The sequence below is a fragment of the Artemia sp. Qi Xiang Cuo genome, chromosome 12, assembly GCF_049724085.1.
Source record: "Artemia sp. Qi Xiang Cuo chromosome 12, ASM4972408v1, whole genome shotgun sequence".
NCBI classification, from domain to species: domain Eukaryota; kingdom Metazoa; phylum Arthropoda; class Branchiopoda; order Anostraca; family Artemiidae; genus Artemia; species Artemia sp. Qi Xiang Cuo.
The window spans coordinates 51,786,434-51,797,451 of NC_142805.1; positions in this window are offsets into that span (position 1 = coordinate 51,786,434).

Genomic DNA, 11,018 nt, shown 5'->3' on the forward strand with positions numbered 1-11,018 from the left:
GTTGCCATCATCACCTCTTAGCTTTATAAAGTCACCAGGATATTCCCTAAAAATAGGACTGGTAACAGAGAAACACCATCACACTCGGAATGGTTTTTTAGAAGCCAATTTGGCTAATTCCGTTCAAAAAGAACCATAAGAACATCCTCGGAACTGAAACTTGTAATTAAACACCGAAAATTGATGGTGTTTCCTGTTGAAGGCTGGTGCATTATAATACAAATAAATTTCTTATAGATTCGAACATATCAGCCTCTAATCTGTCAAGAAAAAGTTTTCTTTTTATTCCTACTGTCATACATACTTTTTTCTGAGCAATGTTACGTCATTTAGTCAAATATGTAGGCTGCATAAGGAAAAGTTATGTATGTTCTTATAGATTCGGTCATATCAGCCTCTAATCTGTCAAGAAAAAGTTTTTTTTTATTCCTACTATCATACATACTTTTTTCTGAGCAAGTTTACGTCATTTAGTCAAGTATGTAGGCTGCATAAGGAAAAGTTATGTCTGTTCTTATAGATTCGAACATATCAGCCTCTAATCTGTCAAAAAAAAGTTTTTCTTTTTATTCCTACTGTCATACATACTTTTTTCTGAGCAAGGTTACGTCATTTAGTCAAATATGTAGGCTGCATAAGGAAAAGTTATGTATGTTCTTATAGATTCGGACATATCAGCCTCTAATCTGTCAAAAAAAAGTTTTTCTTTTTATTCCTACTGTCATACATACTTTTTTCTGAGCAAGTTTACGTCATTTAGTCAAATATGTAGGCTGCATAAGGAAAAGTTATGTATGTTCTTATAGATTCGAACATATCAGCCTCTAATCTGTCAAAAAAAAGTTTTTCTTTTTATTCCTACTGTCATACATACTTTTTTCTGAGCAAGATTACGTCATTTAGTCAAATATGTAGGCTGCATAAGGAAAAGTTATGTATGTTCTTATAGATTCGAACATATCAGCCTCTAATCTGTCAAAAAAAAGTTTTTCTTTTTATTCCTACTATCATACATACTTTTTTCTGAGCAATGTTACGTCATTTAGTCAAATATGTAGGCTGCATAAGGAAAAGTTATGTATGTCCACTTTTTATGTCCTTTTGGGATGACTCATTTGATTTGGCTCATCTTTTTTTCTTATTAGCTTGGAACCATCCCAAATACTTTAGAATTTTGTTATTTATTAATTTGAAATAAATTTGAGTTCCTTTTAACTATGTGTTTTGTTGTCTTGCGAGTATTATTTGAAAGGTTTGGTCATCTAAGTTCGTGATTGCCAATTATTAAAGGCTGGTTTGACAAAATTTATTTGTTTAACTGCCATATGGATGAAGTATACTTCTGGGAGTTTTGAAACAGTTGTATGCATTACACACATTGATGCATGCTAGGCAGAGGCGTAAGATGGGGGGGGGTGTAAAGTTGGAGTCAATTTTCCCAAACCAAGTGAAAATGACAGTAAAAACTTAAAAATAAGTCATTTGGTATCATAAAGGTACTATTTAGTACTATAAAGGTAAATATGTATTAAAAAAACTGATCTGTTTCTGTTGATGCTTGAATTATGCAGGTTTATCTTAGTTTTGACAAGACTTTAGAAGAAACTTAATTTCAGCTGAGGGGGGAAACTGAGGATGGGGGGGGAGGTCAGAGGGGGGCACTTGCCCCCCTTCCTAATAGAAAATTACGCCCCTGATGCTAGAAAAGGTCCCATGATGAAAATAGAACAATCAGAGGGCTCAAACAAGTCATTTGCGATCAAACTAAAAAAACACGGTTTTTTCGAATCATGGTTACATCAACAGCTGTAACCAACTAAAAAGTGTACCACAGCCCATAGCGAACAAAATCTTAGAGAAGCGTTCAAAAATATTGTCTATTGAAAAAATGTCGTTTAAAGGTAATTCTGGATAAGAGGATAACCACAATAAGTCGTATAAAAGATAACTACTGGATAACTACGGAGGATTGTTTTAATAGTAAAGATTTATTGCGAAAAAAGTCTTCACAAATTTTGAAAAAAAAGAGCTAAAACACCTTGAAATGGCGACGGATAGAAAATAAAAAGAACCGAACCAAAAAGGTCGAACCTCATTCACATGATTAATTTAATAAAAACAAAGTTTCTCTTGTGAAATTAAAGAACAGAGTTGAAACATTAGACGCACAAGAATTACTGCTTTGCAGATTACGTAAGATGTATCTACAAAACTAACTTAAATAAACTGACTCGTAATCATGGGCGCCCATAAGCTAAATTCCAGGGGGGAGAGGACCTCGTCTAATTGGCACTCTTAATGCTATATAATAGAAATCTAAGAATAGAAATATAAAAATAAGGCAATATCATTCAGCCAGGGGGGCGGGTGCCCACCCCCCTTATGGGCACCCATACTCGTAATATTTCCTGATACCTGTAGAATAGCAAAAACTATTGCTTTACTGAAAAAACAAAACCGAAAAACAACAGTATGTTTTCTTAGGATAACTTAATATACAATTATAATTCTCTAACAAAAAATTGATGTTTAATTCTCTCAGTCGTTGGCTAGAAAATTATATGGCAGGGTTTTCGAGAATCTAAAATTTGATGGTGTAATTGTCATCTAGACCAAATCACTTATGGTATTTCTCCCATTCTTCTGAAATTATGAAAATTTACTTATGCTAATAACTCTTTAATTCGGACTTCTAAGCTATACAATCAAAAAAGTTAATATTATTCTGATATATATATATATATATATATATATATATATATATATATATATATATATATATATATATATATATATATATATATATATATATATATATATATATATATATATATATATATATATATATATATATATATATATATATATATATATGTGTGTGTATATATATATTTATTTATTATTTGAAAAATCCTTTTTTATAGAGTTTTGGTTACTTTTGCCGCGGGTGGCAATGCCAGGCTATATTTGTAAGGGTCAAAGGGTTGAGCGAGGGATGGAGGGAGGTGTTACAGAGCAGGCTCATAATCTAGTCAATAGATATTTAAAGTTGAATTTAGTTTCTTATATTTTTTTTTACGCACTTGAGAAATAAGTAAATATGATCAAGCTAAAAACGCGTAAGTTTATATAGAACAATTTTGGAAGTGTAAACTTACTTTTTGATATTGTACACGGAAGCTGGACGGGTGTTAACAAGCGTACAAGGGTCGAAAAATGAGCTACTGAACGGATTCAGGAGAGAGAAATGACCTGAAGGGGTTTTTGTAATGGTCAAAGGCTTAAGAAAGTAGAGGAAGATAATAAATCTGGGATAAGTTGTTTTTTTTTCTAAGCTAAAGAGCTAGCCAGTTCTTCTCTTTTTCTAGCAATTCACATGCAGGATGCTGAAACATGTAATTAGCTTCCCAAGTGTTTATTAACTTGGCGAAGGGCCCACAGTATCTGGCTTTACTGCTATGGTAGTGAAAGTTGTTCGTTTCCTTATATTTTTATATTTAACATCTTGAGAACGTACCTAACCTGAAAAATTTGGGCTTGCCACATCTTAGCAAGTTCGCTAAGTAGAATGTTTGTAGTTAACGTAAAATGATAAATAAATTAATGTCCTTGTGGCGTTAAAAAAACGTTCATTTACAATTCAGCCTCCTTCAGACACTCAAGAGATTTTTCTGATTATGCCAGAAAAAAAAATTGACGTCCATAGTATATTGATTTTTTTTTTTTTTTTTGCAAATCGCGTCCATTAGACCCCCTATATTTCTCTCAAATTGGGTAGGCCATATTTTTGGAAGTGAAGCCCACAGAAGACGTACGCAGTATATAGTATACGAGTAGTTCAAGTTAGCTTTTCTAAGTTGCAGCTTATTGCTGCAACCATGATTTTAACCAAATCAATTAAAAGGTCCAAATGTAAGTGCATTTGGGATGACATGATGACTGCAGCCCTGGAGGTAAGTAGTGAAAAACATGAAAACAATCAATATAAAACAGAGGCTTCGTTGATACGTTCTAATAGAAAAGTGGGCACGCAGCACCTGTAAATCTCGGTCAATCAAGGAGTTTCAATCTGTATATTTGAAAAGTCTAGTACCTGAGAGGGGACCTTTACTCACTCCGCTCATTTTTTCTTCACCAAACAATAATCGGGGTCTTCTGAGCTTGCTCATTACAAACGTGATGCTAATTGTGCAATATAGACTGTCAAAATCTAAACATTTAGAACTTTATGGGATAGAGTAATAAGGAACCTTTGAACAGATTGGGGTGGAGGAGGAAGAGGCCTGCTCAGCTTTGTTGTCATCAGGTCTGGATTTACCAAAAGGCCAACTAGGCCCAGGCCTAGGAGCGCACAATGCCAGGGGGTGCAATAAATTATCACTGAATGATTTTTTTTTTCTCGAAAAAAATTGGACTGATGTAATTTATCGTCAAAGTGCCAGGTGCAGTCCGCCACCACCCTGCCTATTCACAAAAAGTGATTTTAAAACAACACAAAAATCCCTTGGCCACTTATAAACTGTCAGATTTTTCCCGAGTATGGCAGCTGAGAGTTCGGTATCACCTCTCTCTTTCATTACTTTTGGCTCATCAGTTGCGTTCTATTCAGTGCTTCCACTATCCCCGAATTCTCGGGGACTTCCCCGTAAATATCCCAAAAACGGTATCACAAAAAAGCATAAATTTACATAGCTTTAAAAAAAGATAAAAATTAAAATCATACGTTAAAGTCGTAAAGTTGCCATGGTTGCTGTCCAATTACTTTTAGTTCTTGAAAAGAGCACTAGAACTTTCAATTTTCAATCGAAAGGCCCCTTCCAAAATGTATGCGACAACTGCTTACAATAGAAGCCACTTCGCTGTAAAGTGTCATTAAACAAAACAAAAAAAACAAACAGTTTCTTCAACTGAAAGAATAAAGCAACATTAAAACTTGAAACGAACAAAAATAATTTCTTATATAAGGGGTGGTGCCTCCTCAACATCTCGCTCTTTACGCTAAAGCTTTTTAGTACTTTTACAAATGCTTCTTATTGTTCTAATTAAGCGACCCTTGTGTTTCAGGAGTTGTTATTACAGTACTGGAACAAAATTCAAACTATAGCGTAAAGAGCGAGGTGTTGAGGAGGGGGCAATACCCCTTATATACGTAATAATTTCTTTTCGTTTTAAGTTTTAATGTTCCTTCCTTCTTACTTTCAGTTGAAAAAACTTGTTTTTTTATTTAATTTCTGATCGTTCTTTAAATTATGCCAGGAAATCTGTCTCCACCTCTTCGGAAAAATCTCCCCTTCCCATGGAAATATCCTCTAAACTATTCAATCCGGGTAAAAATTTACCCTGGGCAATTACCCTTAACATCTCCACGCGTAAAATTCAATTGGCAAAGAGAAGCAAGACATAAAAAGAATTTCGTGTAGGAATTCTGGCAATTTCCCGCAGTGTAAAATTTCTCCTGTAAAGTTCAGCCCCTAGACACTTCCCTCCCCATGGAACCCCCCCCCCCCCCCCCCCAGCAGAGAAGTGTATGCATGCTTGTACTACCCAACACAAAATAAAGGCCATACGGCTCCAATGTTTTATTATTTATTTATTTAATTTTTTTCCAGAGGCACTTCATATGGAAGGGGTCATCGTAAAAACTTCAAAGGGGGCTCATTCGATTGGAAATCGAGAGTTCTAGTGTCTTTTTTAAGGGTCAAAAGTGATTAGAAGGCAACTAACACCCCTTCCACGCCCACCAGTTTCCAAAACACATCCAATGAAAATTTTGAGATAGCCATTTCGCTCTACGTAGTTGATATCAAGATAGAAATTATGCTTTTGAGGAGGACAATTCCCCACAGCCCTCAGGGTAAGGGGTGTAAGTTATTCCCTGGGGCATGTAATCTTTTTATAGAAAGTTTTGTCTTAGAAACTTCAAAAAGGGCTCATTTGATTGGAAATTGAAAGGGCTAGTGCCTTTTTTCATAGTCGGATGTGATTGGAGGGCAACTAACCCCCCTCTCACGCTCACCTTTTCCCAAAACACATCCAATCAAAATTTTGAGATAGCCATTTTGTTCAACGTAGTTGAAAATTATGGACATTCGGACTTTGAAAATGACACCCCCCCCCCGAGCCCTCAGGCCAAGGGTTGTAAGTTATGGCCTGGGGGCATATAAGGTTTTCTTATAGAAAGCGTTGTCGTAGAAACTTCGAAAAGGGCTCATTTGATTGGAAATTTAAATGGCTAGTTCCCTTTTTAATAGTCAAAAGTTATTGGAAGACAACTAACAACCCTTCCACGCCCACCATTTCCCCAAACACATCCAATCAAAATTTTTAGATAGCCATTTTGTTCAATGTAGTCGAAATTTCTGGAAATTATATCTTTGAGCATGACACTCCCCCTCCCCCCAAGGTCTTCAGGGCAAGGGTTATAAGTTATGCCCTGGGGGTATATATGGTTCTTATGGAAGGAATGCTCGTATAAACTTTAGAGAGGACTCATCTGATTAGAAATTGATAGTTCTAGTTCACTTTTGAAGTGTCAAAAGGTATCGTTAGATAACTAGCCCCCCCCTCCCCGCGCCCGTTTCCCTCAAATACCTCCGATAAAAATTTTGAGATACCCATTTTGTTGAAAAATCTTTCAAAAGATGATATAACTAAAAGTCAGGTGTCGACACATCCCCCCAGGGCCTGGGGGCAGGCGTTGTAATTTATGCCCTGGGGGAATAAAAGGTTCTTATGGAAGGGATGCTCGTATAAACTTCAAAGAGGGCTCATTTGATTGGAAATTGAAAGTTCTAGATTGATTCTTAATAGTTAAAATGGATTGGAGGCCACATAGCCCCCCCCCCTCCATGCCCTTTTTGTCTCAAACCAATACTATTAAAACTTTGAGATATCCATTAAAAAAAAAATAGTTCAAAGACCATATAATAAAAACTCCGGGGTCGACACAGCCCCCCCCCCCCAGGGCCCGAGGGTAGTCGTTGTAAGTTATGCCCTGGGGGCATATATGGTTGTTATGGAAGGGATGCTCGTATAAGCTTCATAGAGGGCTCATTTGATTGGAAATTGAAATTTGTAATTCTTAATTACAGTTAGGTTAACCTTACTGTAATTAGTTTTGACTCCATTTCTGCTAAGGTCAAAGCTTCGAAAGTTTGGTTAATTATTAAATACAAAACACATTTTTCAAGTGAAAGAAATGGGATGCGTTAAAACTTGAAATGAATTAGAATTATTTCGTATATAAAAGGGTTTGCGCCCCTAAAAAAATTGATCGCTAAGCTAAAGTTTCTGGTGTCTTAAAAAACTTCTTATTCTAATTCAACGACCAATGTGTTTCAGAAATTGTTCTGAAAAGAAAATGACAAAAAATCAAACTTTAGAGTTTGACTTTGCTTCGATGTTGCTCCTTACTTTCAGTAAAAAAAAAACTTTTTTTTAATATCTGATGCGTTCTTCAAACCATGCCCAGGCCTAACCAAGATATGATTTGGGATGTCAACCTCTTAAAAGCCGAATTTCTTGCTGTTCAATTGTATATATCAACAATTGTAAATTGATTGGTAGTAAATTGATTTTTCATTTTTTCTGCTTAAGAACTAATATGTTGGATTGTAATTCAAATTTTGGCCGAAATTTGAAAATTTATTCAAAGATTTTGGGGATAATTGGACATTAAAATGGACTCTTTGAAGTACCCCCCCCCCTCCTTCCTCGGGTACAAAATGAGAAGGCACACATCCCTGTATATAACTTTAGTAAAGATGAAGCAAATCAGTTAAGTTAAACAAAAATTTAAAATAAGTATCATAGATATTTTTCAATAAGAAGGAAGATATCACCCCACAGCACCGTTTACACACTTATTTGAAATAAAAGGAGATGAGAGGTTAACTCCTACCTGATCCTCATATACACTTTTCTGTATTTATTTGAAGGTTCAAGGAATTCGAAGGAATTTCGGAGCTGAAATGCTCTCTCCTTCCCGCTCCCTCTTACACAATGACCATTTATTACACTTGATGCGCAATTGTCTATCACTAAGTATAATTTACTGAAAAATAACATTGAATCGACTTAGTCAGATCAAGGACTAAGATTAAAATCCATTCTTACCCTTTCGTTTTGCAGGGACTACAGGCGAAAGCGAAAGGCGAATAGCGTTGTGTTTTCTTTTTTAATAAACGGATCTTTATCTCTACTACGAAACTTTGGAGGAACGAATACGCCACAATATAGCATTGCTTTCTCTGCAACTGGGAAGGTCTACGTATAATGTTTATTTATATTCAAACACTTCTAGGTTCTTACAAAACCTAGGACCGAAATAAAAATGTTTAAAAAATACTGTCTCCTCCCCCTCCCTTAAAAAAAGTAGAAATATGACGGGCTAAAAATGGGCAACGCACAAAAGGTATTGACATTTTTTTTTTCATTCTTTTAGGCCATTTTCAGTAAATGGTAATTCCATAAATATTTTCCCTGAATTTTAATGAGGGAATACAAAATTTAGATAGTAAAAGAGTAATGTAGCCGACTCTAACACATAAATTCATTGATCTGCTTCGTTAATTGGGGTTTAAAACAATGCTCATTTTAAAGATGAAAATTAGAATATATTTTATGTTGTTTTGTTTTGCAGCAGTTTTTGTATTAAAGAGAGAAGATTGTGATGTATTTTCCAACGTGTTGGACACATTCAGAACTACGCTGACGAAGGACCAGTTGCAGTGAACAGCCAAAATTGAAGACGTCCTTAGACAATAGGGCCGTTCTTTTGCACTAAGATCTAACATCTAAGATCTCACATCTTTCTGCAAAGATTTTAGGTCTTTTAACTCATCTTTGTTCTAAGATCTCACAGCTCACTGATCTTAGCAGAAAGTGTGAAGGACGCCATCTTTCTGCCATATAGAACAATGATGAGAGAACTTTGATGATATACTCATCATTGTTCTTAGACCGCTGATCAGAGCAGAATGATGAAAGACGTTTGTAAAAGAACGCTGTATGATGTAAAATCTTAATGCTAACATTTCACTTTTAAGCGTTCTTTGTCAAAAGATGTAAGATCTTAGCACAAAGATGAGTAAAAGAAAATATTGCAAGGGAACAAAAGCAAAAGATAACAGATTTTGCTATTTTGTCGGTGGTCTAAAGGAATGGGTTAAAAGTGTCCTCGGTGAATTGTCTGTGGCCACTGTCTTGGTCATTGCCAACTGATAAGATATGTGAAAAGCTGAGAAAGAAAGATTCTCAACTTTATGATCTTCGGTATGAAAAGAGCAATGACTTGAAATCAGTAAATTTGAAGAAGTAGAAGGTCCACGATTTAAAGAAAATCCTTGGTGATTGGGACGAGGATTTCGAGGACTGCTTGGAAAACGGTAATTTTATCCGGAAGATTGAAGTTTCTACGTGATAATTTTAGATAGTAATGCAACACTTTTGCATAGTTTCGGAATTGTTAGTAAAGTAATGATGTGTGAAAACCACTAGGTGATAGAATATAAAAATAAAAATCCTCTTGATTCATTGATGGCGCATACGGCGTCAAATCAACGTTTCAGTTTTTGGGTCTATTTTCACAGGAACCAGTAATAACTTGTTGCCTAGGCTTGTGGTAGCTGCAACCGAACCCTAGGCCCCGTATCACCATGTAGAACATTAGTGTAGTGTGCTACCGCAGGGTTCTAGGTGATGGAAAACAAGTATAGTTAGGTTTTGAGACAAAGTAACGTAGCCTTAGCTTGTACACGGTGCATTTTTTGAAATAGCCTAACATGGATTGAATTACGTTTTATGTTTAGGGGCAAAGTAATACCTTAGTAGCTTGTATACACCGTGCAATTTAAAAGTAACAACAGTGATAAAGTACAGGCAATAAAGAACAAATTTAGTTTTAAGCTTAAAAAAGATATTTTGTAACCGTATTTGTTTTTTTCATTTTTCTTTAAAAATATTTTTACGTCTTTAGCCTTGAACATTTTTTTTTTACTTCTGAGGGATTGATCAGAACTTCCAGACTTACTTGAGGACAAAAAAAATAATAGCAAAGCTAAAACATAGATCCTGTAACACTTCTGAGCGCGGAGCGGCAAAAAGATGTTGCAATACTTCACGTTTACCAAGCAATACAAATCCAGTTTCTGCTCGTTTCAACCTTCAAATTCACTCTTTATTTTCATTAAATAAAAAAAAATTGTTTTTTTTTCAACTGAAAGTAAGGAGCAACATTAAAACTTAAAACGAACAGAAGTTTTTACGTGTATTAAGGGGCTCGCCTCCTCCTCAATACCTCGCTCTTGACGCTAAAGGTCGAATACTGTTCCAATTCTTTAAGAATCACCCCTGAATCACAAAGACCGTTTAATTAGAACAAATAGCTATTTTGAAATTAAAAAAAAGCCACTTTAGCGTAAAGAGCGAGGTATTGACGAAGGGACGAACCCCCTCATATACGCAATAATTTTTGTCCGTTTTAAGTTTTAATGTTGGAAAACTGGAATGTTGAATGTAGGAAAACTGAATTGGAAAATTGGCTCCAATTTTGCCCCCTCCCAGGATTTTGACGAAATTACGCCATTGTTCATAAATGGATTCAGTGAGAAATAAAAAAGCAAAAATTACGTACAGAGGAGATGCAGAGAAGGTAGCCTGGTGTCATTTTCTTATCAATTAGGCTATCTGCAGTAACATCAATAGAGTAATGCAATTTTATTATCTATTCAACAATCTTTTCAAATATAATAGGCCCATTCGCTACCGTGACAATTGCGTCACAGCTCCTCCACCTAATGCCTAGGAATAACCCCGAGTGATATAGCCTACAAAAGGTTACTTATTTTGTTCGTTTGCATTAAGAGTTGTAGTTATATGTCATCAACAGTTGGTTCATATGCTAAATAATTATATTAAAAAACGAAAAAACAAAACCAATTGGGGTAAATTTTCAAGTGTTTTGATGGAAAAGGTTTATTATAAACCTAGGGCAGAATATAGGATAGGACAAAAGAAAT